We start from the raw sequence: 16,283 nt of genomic DNA on the forward strand, positions 1-16,283 counted from the left end.
AGACACCACTTTCCTAAAACACGACCATTGTCAGCCACCTAGAGATGTTTCCAGACCTCTTGGTTGCTAATTAGTTCATATCTTCTAGCCCATTGAAGATAAACTCCACCCACTGAAGAGATACATTCTTGTATAGTGAGGACAGCAGTTGCTGATGTAAAGTCTCAATCTAGAAGAGCAGTATTCTGTGCAATATTGAGTAGAGTCTAAAAATGTGACTGTTTCATACTCAAATCATATTTACTCAGATATTTTATCTTCTTAATTAACCTCCTGAGTTGTTCGTTTCATCAGTTAAAAGCCAAGACTCTTATAGTTTAGTATTATGTTAAGAATAAGTTATACAAACAAATGAATGGCCATGACATGAACTTTTATATTCATCTAACTGAAAAAAAAAACAGTTATTTACATATGTAGATTAACCTTGAAATCTGCTAAAGTGAATCTCCAGTTCATTAAGAAAATTCTCCAAGGAAGGTATTTCTTCCTTAAATTTGTATACCAGTTTGAAAAAGTTAGTTTTGCCCATCCTTAATTAGATGCACTAGGGTATGTCTTTGTGTGTGTGGTGTTGCTGTTTGTTTGTTTGTTTTTGAGACAGGATTTCACTGTGTAGCTCAGACTGGTATAGAACTCATGGAGATCTACCTATCTCTGCCTTCTAAGTGCTACAATTAAAAGCATTTACCACCACACTGAGTAAATGTGTTGCCAAGGCTGGCCTTGAACTCCTAATCCCCCCGCTCACACTCTGTCTTCATGTCTTCAACATGTCCTACCAGCATGAGGCATGACAACCAGCAGATCCTTCAAAATGCTATCACCTGAAGGTTGGCAAAGATGTCCCTACTTGCTTTCCTTTTGTTCTATCCCCACCAAACATTTTTTTTAATTCCCTTTTCTTCTTCTCCCACCTATTTCTCTATAAGACCTTTTCCATCTCTGTGGTGGTTTACATAATAAAAACTGCTAATGCAGGCTCTCTAATTCTAAAGAAATGAGAGTGTGTTGAATGGTTTGAACTAGATATCAATTCATTTACCCGGTCTGAAATCTCACAGCCTTGTATTTTTCCAGCATTTGTATAAAGAAGTGCCTGTTCTTTATCTTCCTTCCACTCCTGCGGCCTTACACACACACACACACACACACACACACACACACACACACACACACACATACACACACACACACACACACACACACACACAAGCTTGCAGACACAGAGGCTGTTCCTACGCAAACTTTGCTGAGACATTGTTCTTTCACTGATAAATCACTTCCTTCCCAAGGAAGCAAATACCTTTGCCACATGGCTAGAGTGGGCGAGAGGACTCTTCCTCCTACAATACTCACCCTGACTGCCAATCATGTAGCAGAGAAACAAGGAGAGCTTTTGCATATTGAGCAGTAGTCAGAAGGGCTGTCCATGCTGGATAGAGGCTCCAAGGCTGTTTCTTCAAGGTGACTCTGTTTACCTGCCACAGCATTATCTGAAGTACCCTGTGTCAGGAGACAGATCTGATTAGTGGTCACAGCCAAGCAGGATGACTTTTGTGCTCTGCATGAAAAGCAAAGCATGTACCAGCTTTCCAGGGCTAAACATCAAATTGAAGCAAAAACCTTGGACAGATGAAGGATGTCTGGGAGATCCCACAGAGAGTATCCCCTGCTTCCCACATGACTCTAGGTGTGTGTGTGTGTGTGTGTGTGTGTGTGTGTGTGTGTGTAATCACACATAAGATATTTATTAGTTGCAAATATATAGATGCGAGTACTGTGATTTTGCTATTGAACAAAGGAAGAAAACACATAAATGGGTTAATTAGCTCGTATGCAGAATTTAATTAGAGCATCTTTGTTCATCCTGCTTCCACCAGAATCTCAATTATCAACCTCCATTTTCAGGGGTTTTGAACATGGACATGAATTTTCACTTGGGGGTTCTTTTTGGAAGGCTGGGGTCTCAGCTGCTTCCAAATGACAGTGGTAAACATCTTAAAATGAAATTTTGATTACTTTGAAGTCATCCCATTATCACAGGGAACAATGACTCTTTTCAACCTTCAAAAGGTATTCTTTTCCCTTGAATGTATACATGATAAATTAGCCTTTGAAAAGTTCAGAATGGAGCCAAAGCTAGGAACTCAGAAATTTTCATTTCATCAGATGCATCAACTGTAAATGATTTTGATCAAGTTACCGCTCTTTTCATCCTCAGCACATCCCTGCATGTTGGAATGTTATTACCATCCTTTTCTAGATGAAGAAGATGGGTCGTGGAGTGGTTAGGGAACTTAAGTTTAGGTATTTGGTGTCCTAAATCTAAACACCCAATTATTGTGCTCCCCCATTTCTCAATAATGCAATAGAGAGAGCCTTGCTGTGAGAAAGTAAAAAATCAATTTCAGTGGAATCATAAATTCAAAAATAGACTTCTATGATAAGAATGGCATAGTTTAAAGCTATTTTGATTCAGAACAACAGAAATCAAACATACACACTTAACTTATACAAGAAGAGGAAACATTTTCAATTCATTGAGAGATGAAGTCTTTTGAGGAACTCAAGGTCAGCTATGCATTTTGACTCCAGAAACAATGGAAATTGGGTGCTAGCTATGCATCGTGTCTCTCAAAGCTCTTTTTTTCACCCCATTCTTCTTATTGTGCAAAGTTTTGCTTTCCAAGTCCCTGGAGCAAAAGCCCAGAGAGTCTTTATTCTTCACACTGTAAAATGGTACCAACATTTGTTTCTATTATTTCCAGAGAGCCCAAAGTAAAAATATAATACTGATGATGGCCATGATGACGATAATGATGGTGATTGTCATTTCTGAGGCCCTTGTGGTGGCAAGCAATATTGATTTATGTGTCTGGTACTTGAAATGGTCCATTTGCCCTCTAGCACTCATGTGTAAGAGCCACTGTTTTTCAAGGTGTTAGGGTTGCATGGGTCTCTAAAGCTTATTGAACCAATGAGGATCTCCCATGGACTTCCTTTAGCTGTGTATGTACAGAATCTGGCATGTTAAACAGTATTGAGAAGCAGGCAAGATGAGTATGGGGCTGTTATTCATTTGAATATACAATAGGCTTACAAAGCTACTCCTTGCTTAACTTTACATGGCCAGCAAGTAGCAGAACTCTTAGTCATGTCTCTTTGAACAATCGAACTAACCAAAGACAATATACCTGAGTGAAGATAAAAAGTCAGATCTCTTGACTTCTCATCTTATACTAAACCTTTCTCTGTTCATCCAAAAAGTCTGAAGTACACATCATTTTGTCAGTACAAGCTTCTGATTTTAACCCTTTCCCTGCAATCATTCTTCTTCGGCACTGAGCACATACAATTATCTTTTATTATTTTTCCACTTGAGCTTCTTGCTTTCTCTGCCAATTCTGGATTCTGGAAAAATGTCCAGTGTTGGAGATGTCAAAGCTTTGAGTGTTCACAGTCACTATGTAGAGGACTGAAATTCTTTGTTCCCCCTCTACTTTCTTTAAGAGTATCTGCTTTCCAATGATGAATCAATCACTACCATCAATAAACACATGTCAATACCGCGAGTTGAATTTCACACTGAACTAGGCTCTCTTCTCTGCAGAGGTTACTACAACACATTTCTTGGGAAATTAGAGCAGATTTATTCAGTGAATAATGTCCAACAAATCATTATTATGTAGTTAGTCAGCTACACAACATACCATACACATAAGCACAAAAAGTTGGTTTCAACTCTGCATTTCAAACAACAAGGATCCAGACTGAATGTCAAAGATAAATTCTTGATCACTTGAATAAAAAAGTGTGGCAGGAGCCACTCCATGGGAATATTGCATATTTGTCCTGGAAACCTCTTCAGTGGCTAGTTCTTTATTTACCAGCCTATACGATGTCCCACAGTCATTCTTCACTTCTAGTATCCATGCCATTGCATAGTGCCAGCTCACCAAGAACAGAGATGACTCATATAAGCAATAGGATATTGCAGAAACAAAAAGCTGTGACTTCTATGACTTGGTTCTTAATTATATTGTAGCCTTTGCTATAGTCTATCTTTGGTTGCTTACTCAGGGGAAAACCAGAAGCCATATCATAATATCACTCACTGAGACTAGCCCATTAATAGACTAGAATGGAGAGATGCTGACTCCTTCTGGCAATAGTGAATATCAACTTTTAAGAGTTTGAGATCCATAATCAATGTAGATTCATCAATCCCTTCATCCAGCCCCTTTAAATGATTGACATTTTGACACCAACTGAATGGAAAATTTGGGGCTACAATAATGCACTTAAGATGCTACCAATGTTTTAGTTCTCACTCTGGGTTATGGGTATAAATATCTATGTTCCCAGCCATTTGGCATGCAACAAGTAGCTAATATATCTTAAAATGTGCTCAGTCCCATCCTTACTTAGAGATAGTAAAAGTAGGACTCATAATGAAAAACACATCTGTGAGCACTTTGGAATGAGACAGCAGGCTGGAACAAGCAGTTGGATATAGACGCAATGAGAGAGATGCACCCAGTTCTTTCAGGGATTTGTGTTTGTGTTACTGAAAGATGGAGTCAAATTCAGGTGGAAGCTGCTAAATAAGAAAGAAAAAGTTTGAGGTTGGGTTAGGCCCTGCAACACAGGGAATGCAAGAGGCTATTAATCCTGGGACTGATGAGAAAATTGTTTATCTAGATAAGAGAGAAAAGGAATATCAAAGGGATCAGAAGGACCTCAGTAACTCCTTAAAATCTTCTTGTGCCAACTCAAACTGCTTGGTCTTCAAGAAATTCCAGATTCCTTGATTTAAATGATTCTACGTTGTAAAGTATCCTGAGTTCAAAATCAGTTTCAAAAATCGTTCGTAAATCTAGATGTTTGGATACTTACCTGGAGGCAGAGTTTTGGACTTGACTCAAAGAGAAAGTATTTCATGGTGCCTATAATACACCTTTTTTGGCATCTCTTTGTTTTACAGCCATAGAATGACTTAGAGAAAGTGGCTTGCACATGGCCCCATTGTGACTTATAGAGAAAATATTTCTCCCAAGAAACAAATAGGAACATAAATGAGGAAACTATGACTTCTCCGGGCAGATGCTCATTCAAATCTACTAGAAGTCATGAAAGGGAAAGAGTAATACAACTTGGGGACCATGATGTTGCCCATTGAACCCCAATATTTGCAATGATAGATGGTTGGAGCAGTAGGTTTTGAAACTGTGGGCACATCCCTGTGGTTTTATTGATGTAATTCTATCTTGGGGGAGAGGACATATCTGTGGGTCACCTTGAATTTGCTCTCATTGTAATTTAGCATTGAGGCTAAATTCTGTAGGAGCACAGAATCTCTTTTCGGTACCCTTAAGTTTACATCAAACAGTAATGCCAAGTAAACATACTAGGTTTGAGCATCTTGCCTTGGAAAAATCTCACAATAAGGAATCAATACAGAGAAAAAGTGGCAAGAACTCTCTTTGCTTTTCGTTGAGAAAGTGCATAATGAGATTATTATTCATATGTACTTGAAAGAAGGAGATACGTGAGGTTCTGAGGGTCAGAGGAAGTAAGATTAGGGAAAGGTGGGTTAGAAGTGATCCTATAGAAGTGGGTATGCAGATAGTTATACACTTTGCACAGGCAAAAGATAGGTCCGAGGCAGTCATGACCAGAGAGGTGAGAGAGCATAGCCCCTGAGTTGATTTTTAAAGGAAGCCTGATGATATTTTTCTCACTGAGGATATGAAGTAATGCTTTCTGCAAGGAATGTTTCCTACTTCCATAAACAGCCTACGCCTGTATGATTTTATGGAAGAAATTCTCCATAATGGTAAGGGATTTCTACTTACATGAAGGTTTTAAATGAGTTGCAATGATGTGTCTTCAATAAAAAAAGAAATGAAATAACAAAGATGCTTAAAAATGGTCTTAGATTTTGTAACTGCCATGAGTCTCTGGAGAATGTTGGCTTCTTTGTTTTGTAGTCTTATTTCTTAGCGTGGAGGAGTTAAGGTTTGGAGGCCATTCTGTTCACCATTTCAGCCTCAACTCTAATCCCTTTCCAAATCAATGTTCTTGTCATAGAAAACTGTTGCAGTACCCTGAATACAGCTCTCTTAAACACAACTCCAAGTTCATGCATCTGGAATTACATCTACCTTGAGTATTTCCTCAGGCCAGTCTTTCACTGGTTAAAATAATTTTTTCTTTCTTCAAGGCTTAATGGAGATTGCAGTAACTTCCAGAAGTCTTTAATATGCCCTTCCACTCTTACTGTCTCTAAATTCTCCAGTAGATACTTGCTTTCTGAATACTCAGCTGCTTGAAAACACAATATCTTTTTCTTTTATTGGGCAATACCCAGACTTATTCTCAATTTGACTGAGTTTTTCTTTGTCAGTGACCTGGTCAATAATACAAGGAAGGAGAGAGCCACAAAATGGCTTTCCTGTCCAGAATGATAGAAAGAGAGTACAACATTAAAGTGAGAGAAGTGAAAACTGTGGTGTCTGTCATCGAGGGAGGTGGCTCATCTTTGACTGGGGCCAGAGAGTGTTATGTAGCTAGAGTTTTCCTGCCTTGCCCACAGTCAGGACAAATCTTTGTCACCCGCCAGTCCCACAGCTGCTCAGACCCAACCAAGTAAACACAGAGACTTATATTGCTTACAAACTGTATGGCTGTGGCAGGCTTCTTGCTAACTGTTCTTATAGCTTAAATCAATCCATTTCCATAAATCTATACCTTGCCACATGGCTGGTGGTTTACCGGCGTCTTCACATGCTGCTGGTCATGGCTGCGGCTGGCAGTGTCTCTCTGCCTCAGCCTTCTGCTTCCCAGAATTCTCCACTCTCCTTGTCCCACCTACTTCCTGCCTGGCCACTGGCCAATCAGTGTTTTATTTATTGACCAATCAAAACAATTTGACATACAGACCATCCCACAGCAGTGTTAGTTGCTTTTTGTTGTTATGATAAAATATTTTGATCAAAAGCAATGTGTGGCCAAAACAAGAACTACAAATTGCTGAAAGACATTTAAAGAAATGCTCAACATTCTTAATCATCAGAGAAATGCAAATCAAAACGACTCTGAGATACCACCTTACACCTGTTAGAATGGCTACGATCAAAAACACCAATGACAACCAATGTTGGAGAGGATGTGGAGCAAAGGGAACACTCCTCCACTGTTGGTGGGAATGTAAACTTGTACAACCGCTGTGGAAATCAGTATGGCAGTTTCTCAGAAAATTAGGGATCGAACTACCTCAAGACCCAGCCATTCCACTCTTGGGCATATACCCAAGGAATGCTGATTCATACCATAATGATACATGCTCAGCTATGTTCATAGCAGCACTATTTGTAATAGCCAGAACCTGGAAACAATCTAGATGCCCGTCAATGGAAGAATGGATGAAAAAAATGTGGTACATATACACAATGGAGTACTACTCAGCAGAGAAAAACAATGAAACCATGAAATTTGCGGGCAAATGGATGGAACTAGAAAAAATCATCCTGAGTGAGGTAACCCAAACCCAGAAAGAAAGTTATGGTATGTACTCACTCATAGGTGGATTCTAGATATAAAATAAAGAACAATTAGACCACAACCCATAGAACCATAGAGGCTATAAATATAGCAGGAGGTTCCTAGGACGACTGTGGCTTATAATAAATTTCAGTTTTACTCAGTTATTGAAAAAAAATAGCCAAATGAATGGAAACACATGAACTATGAACCAAAGGCTGAGGGGCCCCCAGCTGTATCAGGCCCTCTGAATAGGTGAGACAGTTGATTGGCTTGATCAGTTTGGGAGGCAACTAGGCAGTGGGACCAAGTCCTGTGCTCATTGCATGAGTTGGCTGTTTGAAACCTGGAGCTTATGCAGAGACATTTGGCTCAGTCTGGGAGGAAGGGACTGGACCTCCCTGGACTGAGTGTACCAGGTTGATCTCAGTCCTCGAGGGAGGACTTGTCCTGGAGGAGGTGGGAATGGAGGGTAGGCTGGGGGTAAGGGGAGGGGGTGGGAGGGGGGAGAATAGGGGAACCCATGGCTGATATGTAGAACTGAATTGTATTGTAAAATTATATATATATATATATATTATATATATGCAATGTGTGGCATAGCTTATTTTAAATTATGGTTTCAGAGGGCGAAATCACAATGACCAGGGAGTCATCACAGCAGATAGCTAGGGCAAAAAGCTGAGAGATCACTTATTTAACCACAAACATGAAGCAGAGAAAGTGAATGGGAAGTCCAGTGAGATTATAGATTCTCAAACCCTGCCTCCAGTGATTATTTACCTCCACCACAAGACTCCATCTCCTAAAGGTCCCACAGCCTCCCCAAAGAGCACTACTAGACTGGGAGCAAATGTTCAAACATGTGAACTTACAAGGGGTACTTATGACTCAAACCACCATACAGCTGTATGATCTTGTTGGCACATTTCACACTATGATGTGGGTTTCTATGGTGTACATGACTGGCTTTCCGTGAGAAATGTTTAACACATCCCTTTCATTAATTTTCTATTTAAATAACCTGCAAAGGTTGTTTTCAGCTAGGAACATCCACTACTAAGGAAGCACTCTCTCCTCTGTGCCGGCAGCTTTTTATCTCCCTTTCATTCCCCATTGTGAACTTTTCTATCTGATCATCTTCTTCTTTGTATCATCAATTTCCTGAGGCCTGGGAGCAAGTATTCATTCTTCAAATAATATCCCAGGTTCTATTGCATGGCTTTGTTCAATAAATATTTCCTGATTAAATAAATATACAAATGAAGATTTTTCTAAGTGCCTTTTATGGTTCTCTGATCATGAGGACCCTTCACTCAGAATAATTTAAGCTCAGAGCATGTGTCTGTGAGTACCAGGCTTCCTGGAAGAGCTGGTTCAAATCAGATTAGGGGTCCCAATACCCAGAAGACAAAGAAGTAAAGCAGAGACTTTTGTACCTAAAGAAGGGAGACAAACTCATTACTAGGCAATTTGGGTGCCAGGGACTTCTGTTCTATTGAAGAGATGAATTCAAGTCCCAGGAGAGGTAACAGGGAAGACAGGGGCAGGAGCTAAGGATAGAAACAAGTCTCCAGAGGGTAGTGCCAGGTGGAAGAAGGATGAATAAGCATTTTTTTCTCATTGTACATTGGGGCTTGTGTAAAGAAAGGTGATGTGCAAAGGCCTTGAAGCATGTTTATGAGCCTATGCCAAGCATGACGAGAAAGTTGGTGAAGTTCAAGGCAGTGGGGTCCATAGCCTCAGGCATGGAGGACATATTCTACTTGTCATGGTTTCTACGGTGGCTCTTAAAATTGGAAAGCCACCATGCAGCCTCCACCAGCTGGGACTGATGGCAAACCAATGATTCAAAAGTAGTTAGATTTTTGCCACAGAAAAGAAGAGAATTTTACATAATGAGTTAATGTGTTCAGTGCCTCTGTACTATGGTAGCATCATGATTCTGACATTTCAGGTGATGAATGGGAAGCCCAGAAAGGTAAAGTGACTAGCCTGAGGTTAAACAGCTGGGAAGCAGCAGAAAAGAGACAGAAATTCAGGTATGCCTGATTCAGAAGTCTCTTAAATACTTGGTTATGATGACTTACAGCCTCATTCTAGCTGCATAAACCAGCTCTTGTTTTTATTATTCTCACCAAAGCTCAAAAAACCAAGTGAAGATATAGAAGTGAAGTGGGAGCAGTGACTTTTTTGAGTGACACAAACAGAACTTTGGACACATAGGGAAACAGAACCTAGCTCTCTTGGCCCATGCTAGAGAGACCATCTTACCTTGGGATGGCAGGCTAGAAAGTTAAGGCTGATTGGGATAAACTGTGTTGGGCATGGAAAGCAGGAGACATTGGCAGCTGGCTCTCTAGCTAGGCCAGATACCAGCATTCAGGGAAACTGTCTTCTGCACAGAGATTCTACATCGTGTTAATTAATGTCCTATGGGTCTGGATCAGCTGCTGCCATGGAAAGCCAGTGATGCCTGTACAGTCTTGCTGGCTCACTTACCTGACATATCCAGACATTAGATGCTTCAAGGGAAAAATACCTCTGATCTGAATTGGCTCTGTTCCCAAACTGCTGAGATTTATGGGCAGGCTGATGGGAGGAGGGCTGAGAATAGCTTTAGGCTCAGTTTCAAGGGCTCCAGTGGGGGCTCAGCCCTTACTTTCTGACTTCCCAGTTGACAGGTAAAAGGATGATAGAAGTTTGAAATCTCAGGCCTGTTGTTCCTTTGGATCATGCCAGTGGATTTTCCAGTTGTAATTGCTTCTCCTATTTACCAGGAGCACCATATAAAGCATGCACTGATTCCCTCTGAAGAATCCAGAGACCCTGGAGTGGTCTCTGTAATAGCATTTGGGTGGTGGCTGATGATGAGCCCGGTGGGGGAATCTCAAGTGAATCCAATAGAAAGTTACTCACATTTCACAGGCAGCAAAATAGCAGCACAGAAACAAGAGAGGCAAAGCAGCACACAACAGTAGTCAAGGGTCAGAGAGGTGGCTCACTGGGTCACAGACAACGTTAGCTGTTCAAGCCTGACAACCTGAGTTCAGTCTCCAGAAACCAAGATAGACCAGCAACAAAACCAAAACCCAGTTATCGGGGATTCACACAGAAGCCCAGCACTCCTAATGCAAGATGGGAGCAGTGACAGGAGAAATGCCGGTAAAGTCAGGGGGAGCTAGTCTGGAGTACACAGCACAGCATCAGAAACAAGAGAGGACTGTTGTATCAGGTTGGAAGGAAGAACCAACTCACAAAACTTCCCTGGTCTCTACATGCACTCACGGCATGATTGTATGCATCACACACACACACACACACACACACACACACACACACACACACACACACACATGCTCACACAAGCACACACGGAGTGGTTAAAGACAGGCTGCCAGTACTTGGGAGGTGGAAAGCAGGAAGCAGAGTTCAAAAATATCTTCTACTATAGAGTGACTTCTCAGAGAGTCAGGACTATGAGACTTTGACCCAAGTAAACAAAATATTTAAAGCCCTTGACTCTGTTATATGCTTCCATTGCATCTAATTTTCTTACATAAAAAGAATATAAGGAATTGTTTCAAAATACTCCTTTTAAATTTAACTTATTAATTAAACTACCAATCACTATTATCATTATTGTAAGCAGATGAATTACCTGGCTGGGATATTTTCTTTCTTTGACTGTCCTCTTCAGGTCAACCTGTCATGACTTAAGCAAACACCATCTCTGGCCTTCCATCAAAGCCACTCTGGCCACAGGCCAATCCTCAGTTCAGGTCCCAGGGGCACAGGCATGGTAAATCGCAGAGTGTGTCTGATCCACAGCCTGGCTCCAGGTATTCCTAGTTCATATTCTCTGAGCCCTTTTCTGTAGTGACCAAATGAAGTCAGCTGGTCATTATGAGTGCTCTAGCTTCATAGGTTTGTCTGTATGAATATGGGTGATATGATATGTGTGGGTGCGTGTGCATGCATGCATTTACAGTCACAGAACAGACAAATGCACACACTCAGGATAGGTAGGCAAAAGGCACCAAGTCTTATACATCGTCTGTGGCGGTAAGTGTACAACATATGTCTATTAAATGAATGGATAAATAGATGATGGGATGAATGAGTACGTGACAAACGAATAAACACAAGTGTCTCAAATAGAAGCTGAGGGAAATATCTCGAAATCCAAAGTCAAGGGCTGACAAATCTGTGTCCCTAGAAATGCTTGTTCTTTCATTTGAGATGGCATAATGCTGAAAGCTCTGCAGATTTTGTAGTTAGACAGGCTTGGTTGGGAATCTCAGTGAAAGCTTATTTGCCTTTCTAAGCAGCATTTCTTGTTGTTGTTGTTGTTACTGTTGTTAATAAACCCTAGGTGTCATAGCTCAAGACTGTGATGCAGATTAAATAATTAACATGTGTGTTACGTGCTGAGCACAGTGCCTGTCACACGGAAATTTGCTTTGTCCTCTCTTCCTTCTTGTCTAGACCTTTTTCCATTTTTTCCTCACTTTTTTCTTCTCTCTTTTCTCCCTTCCTTCCCTATTTCTTTTCTTCATTTTATGCCAAATCTAACCCCCACACCATCTATCTTTCATCAGGCATATAGTGACTTGTCTTCACAATTACCTGTGTCTGTGTTGGTCTCTGGGATGATCAGAAAGGAAAATGTTGAAGGTAGGTCTGGGTTTGCTTCCTAGAATTGAAGACCTGCTAGAGTTCTCTAATGAATTCATTATCTTCTAAAGACCAGTGTAGTGCAGAAAGAAGAAAAAAAAAAAAACCAAATTGACTTCATATTTTATCCAAATTACATGATAATTGTGGACTAGAAATGCCTTTTTTTTTTTCGTGTCTGCATCTGCAGTATTCCTATCTGTCAGATGGAAGAAGTAGGTTAGATAAGGATATTTCTAATGTTACAATTTTGGCCAGAGGTTTAATATTAGCATGTTGTGGGAATAGTACAGGGAGCAGAGGGCCCTTTAATAAGCACAGTCAATTTCTGGATGGGAAGTGTTAGGAAGTTCCAAGAGCATGCCTCTTCTTGGGAAGAAATAGTAGTTATGGTACTGATAACAACTACCAAGTAAAAATCCCTACTCAACTCCACAACCTGCACTAAGTGCTTGACATGTAGTCTCTGACATGGTTCTTACCAAACAGATGGATAGTACTATTATGAATCTCATTTTGCAGGCTTCAATATGTGTGGTAAGGAAGAATGTGAGAGGTTATGTGACTTACCCTGCTGGTACTCATAACAATTGCCAGATTCAGCATGGCTGAGTCTAACTATAGCCCAATACACTATTAATAATGATCCTGCTGATACCATCATAATCTGCCAGGACTGAGGGTACTGATTTCCTTCATGTAGGCACTTGTGACTTTTCTTACATTTTCCCGTTGTTCTCAACCTCCTGTCATAGGAAGTTCTGATGAAATCATTGCCATTGTTCAGATTAACAAAATGAGTCTCTAGGAGTTTATTGATTTTGTAACAACACACTTCCCAATATAAAATCCTGATTCCAATGTAGTTCTTTTCCTTAGTGCAATGTTGAATTGTTTTCCGTATAAAGTGACACTGAGCTTCTAGTAAGAGATTAAAGTGAGGAAGCATGAAACAGTCCAGCCACTTGCCACATATCTTACAGGACTATGAGTGCAATGGGTGAAGACACAGTTTTCCTGCTCACTTCCCCCTCTGCGTCAGCTGTCGCACTCTGTACACATGCTGAAAGAGTCCCTAGCATCAGACCAGACAGCAGCCCTTGGTTAGATCAGTTCTGTAACCCTCATGTCTCAGTTCAGTACTCAGCAGTGCTCAGATATCCTTAATCATGGCTCCGTTTTCCTAATGTGCCATCACACTGTCCTGCAGGCTAAAGGCAAAAAGGATAGAACAGCAAACGCAGAAACAGAAACCTAAGCTTCCACCCTGGAATCAGAGTTTACTGGAGGGCTAGGAGGGTGAAATTGTTAGTGTTCCTGTTGGGAAATAGCTTTGCTTAGCGACCTGTCAGACAACAAGAACCTTCGCCTCCAGTAGCAACTCACCCAGAATTAAATCCTGATGCCCTCTGTTGGTGCTTTTCAGTAATGATAAAATTTTGGTGATTTAGCAAGGAGACAACAATTTGTGAGGCAAGGACATAAACCCCAGAGGCACGCAATAAATCGCACAATTACATAAAAACAGAAATTCACATGCACCACATTTTTATCCTGAGCCTGCAAAAGCAAATCACAAATAGGTTTTATAGCAACACTGGCACTAGGTTCACACAGCTATTTTCTTCCTAAGTAACAGAATAGTAACTGTAAGGAGGAAAAGCAATTTTCCCAAGGTCAAAAATGATGGTCATTCTCATGGTATAGGAACTTGGGAAGGAATAATAGTTACTGTAACAATTACTATATGCTAACAACAGGCCAGGTTCTTCACTAACCATCACATTTACTCTCTAGTGCCATCTCCTTTGGTAGGCACCACACTCTGTCATTTACAGAGGAAAGAACATTACATAAAAGTCATATAATGGACCTGAACCTAGAGAAACTTGGTGGGTAGAGGAAGCTTAACCACAGAATTCAGGCCAGCTCCCAGCTTAGTTAGAAACACTGCTTCAGTTTGTATCTTCCAACCTCCAAGTGTTTTGACCTTTGCACTAATGTGTGAAATCCAGAGGTCTACTCTTTCTAGGTCACAAAGAGACCCAGTGAGCTAATTTTAGTCTTCTGTCCTGGATACCAGTAGAACATATAATGCTTGTTCCAATAAATAACATTTTATTTTATTCTACATGCCTTTAGAAGGAATGAGAAGAAACAATTCAGGCTATCATTTCTCTTACTATTATGGACCTCAGATGATGGGACTGGAGTCTGTTGCCCAAGTCTCTGAACACAATAAGCTCACCTGCCTGCATGCTGCTATAGTGAACAACTGCAGGCCTCTACTGTCTGTGACAGACTCTGGCCAGTTAACTTTAAACGTACAATAAAAGGCCAGAATGGATTCATCTCCCATCAGGCACACCTGAAATAAACAAACACTTGACAAACACAGAAAGCAACCAATATATGACAAACACACAAAATGAAATTAGGAATGCATTGGTACTTCTATTTTAGGGTGAATTTCACTGATCAGATATGACACTTCTGAATGAGAATATGGAAAACTGGGACTATTATGTTAGTAGAAGTTTCTCCAAATTAAAACTAGCAAAGCTGAGAATAGGTGAGTCTAATTAAAAGCAATCATTTTAGGGGGCCTGACTCACAGCATATGAAGATCTTTGTTTTCAATGTCTGTTAAGGTTGATCAGCAAGTTAAAGCTATGTAGAAGAGTATATAGAACAATCATAGAGTTCTGATGTATTTTCTCTTATTTGAATTTATTCTTTGACAAGTTCATACATGTACATAAGTTAGGGCTTCTCACCTTTACTGTTTCTTGTCTCCCTCTCACTCCAGTTACTCCTGCCTCCTACATATGGGTCCCTTTCCCAGGGTCTCAACATTTTGCTTTGTTTTTTGATGCACTGAGTTTAAGCAGATCACTGAATGACCCTGGGTATTGTCCAGTGGGTCCTGGTGGACTCCCTGGTGTACAATTAGAGTTTAAATGAGCATGATTTTGAGCACTGTGCTACAACTAGCATATAGTGTTCTAGTTACCAATGAATACTCTTCTAGTTCCATCATTAGGGTTCCATGGGGACTTCAATTTAATTCCAATACACAGACTATTAGTACATATTCTCACCTTCTCTTACTTAGTACAAATGATGGTCTGACTCAATGTAAATGTCTCTAGCCTTGGCTTATGCAAGCAAAATCGATACATGATGGACAGCTTTCATACTAAGCCCAATGCCTGCTTGTAATTCTCTAAAAACAAAAACAAAAATGGTGGTAACATGTCAGACTCATGTCTTGTCATAAGTTGGAGGAAAATCAATCCCACTATTTGGGAGTTGGACTCAATCTGAAGGCAATAGGCTTGTCACATTTAATTATTTCACACTCCACTCACCAGGCCATGAAAGTGTCAATTTCACCTGAGGGATAATGGGACCTGGGAAGAAAAACCAGCCCAAGTGTGGAAACAATAAGTTGTGGTTAACAACAACAGCAACCTTTAGAAGTAAGGAAAAAAGTTTCCCCAACAAGAGTAGAGAGGGATTGAAAGATATAGATCTGGGCATTGATTTTCTCCTAATTTTACTCATAAAAATATTAGAATTCTAGAAAATATGGGTAGAATGGGACCTTTGGGCTTCTCATATCACACTATGTTAGCTTATTGATATAGTGACTATAGCATCTCTCAGGGTTTAAAAGTCATAATAACTATTATTTTATTCAGTATTGATTATGTTTCAGTCATGTTTCCAAGCTGGTCAGTGTTAGAATAAGCTGAAAACTAGCCTGTCCCATAGCTATTATTTATACACTAAATCCTACATTAAGTGGGAACTATATAAAAAAATCTGTTTCATTTATTATTTTTATCTATAAACAATTCAAAGAAGAACAAAATACAAATGCTGTGGTTTCTTGAACTCCAGGACAGACCACGGTATTTTAATCTGGCGTGGTGTACAGTATGGCCTTTCCTACCACAGACTAGTTACTGACACATCCTTTATTAAGGGGCAAATGTTGGAACAAGGAAGTTCATAACCAGCACAATATCTTTCCTCAAGCAAAGCTGTACAACATG

This window comes from Peromyscus leucopus, chromosome 2 (genome assembly GCF_004664715.2).
Source record: "Peromyscus leucopus breed LL Stock chromosome 2, UCI_PerLeu_2.1, whole genome shotgun sequence".
NCBI lineage: Eukaryota > Metazoa > Chordata > Mammalia > Rodentia > Cricetidae > Peromyscus > Peromyscus leucopus.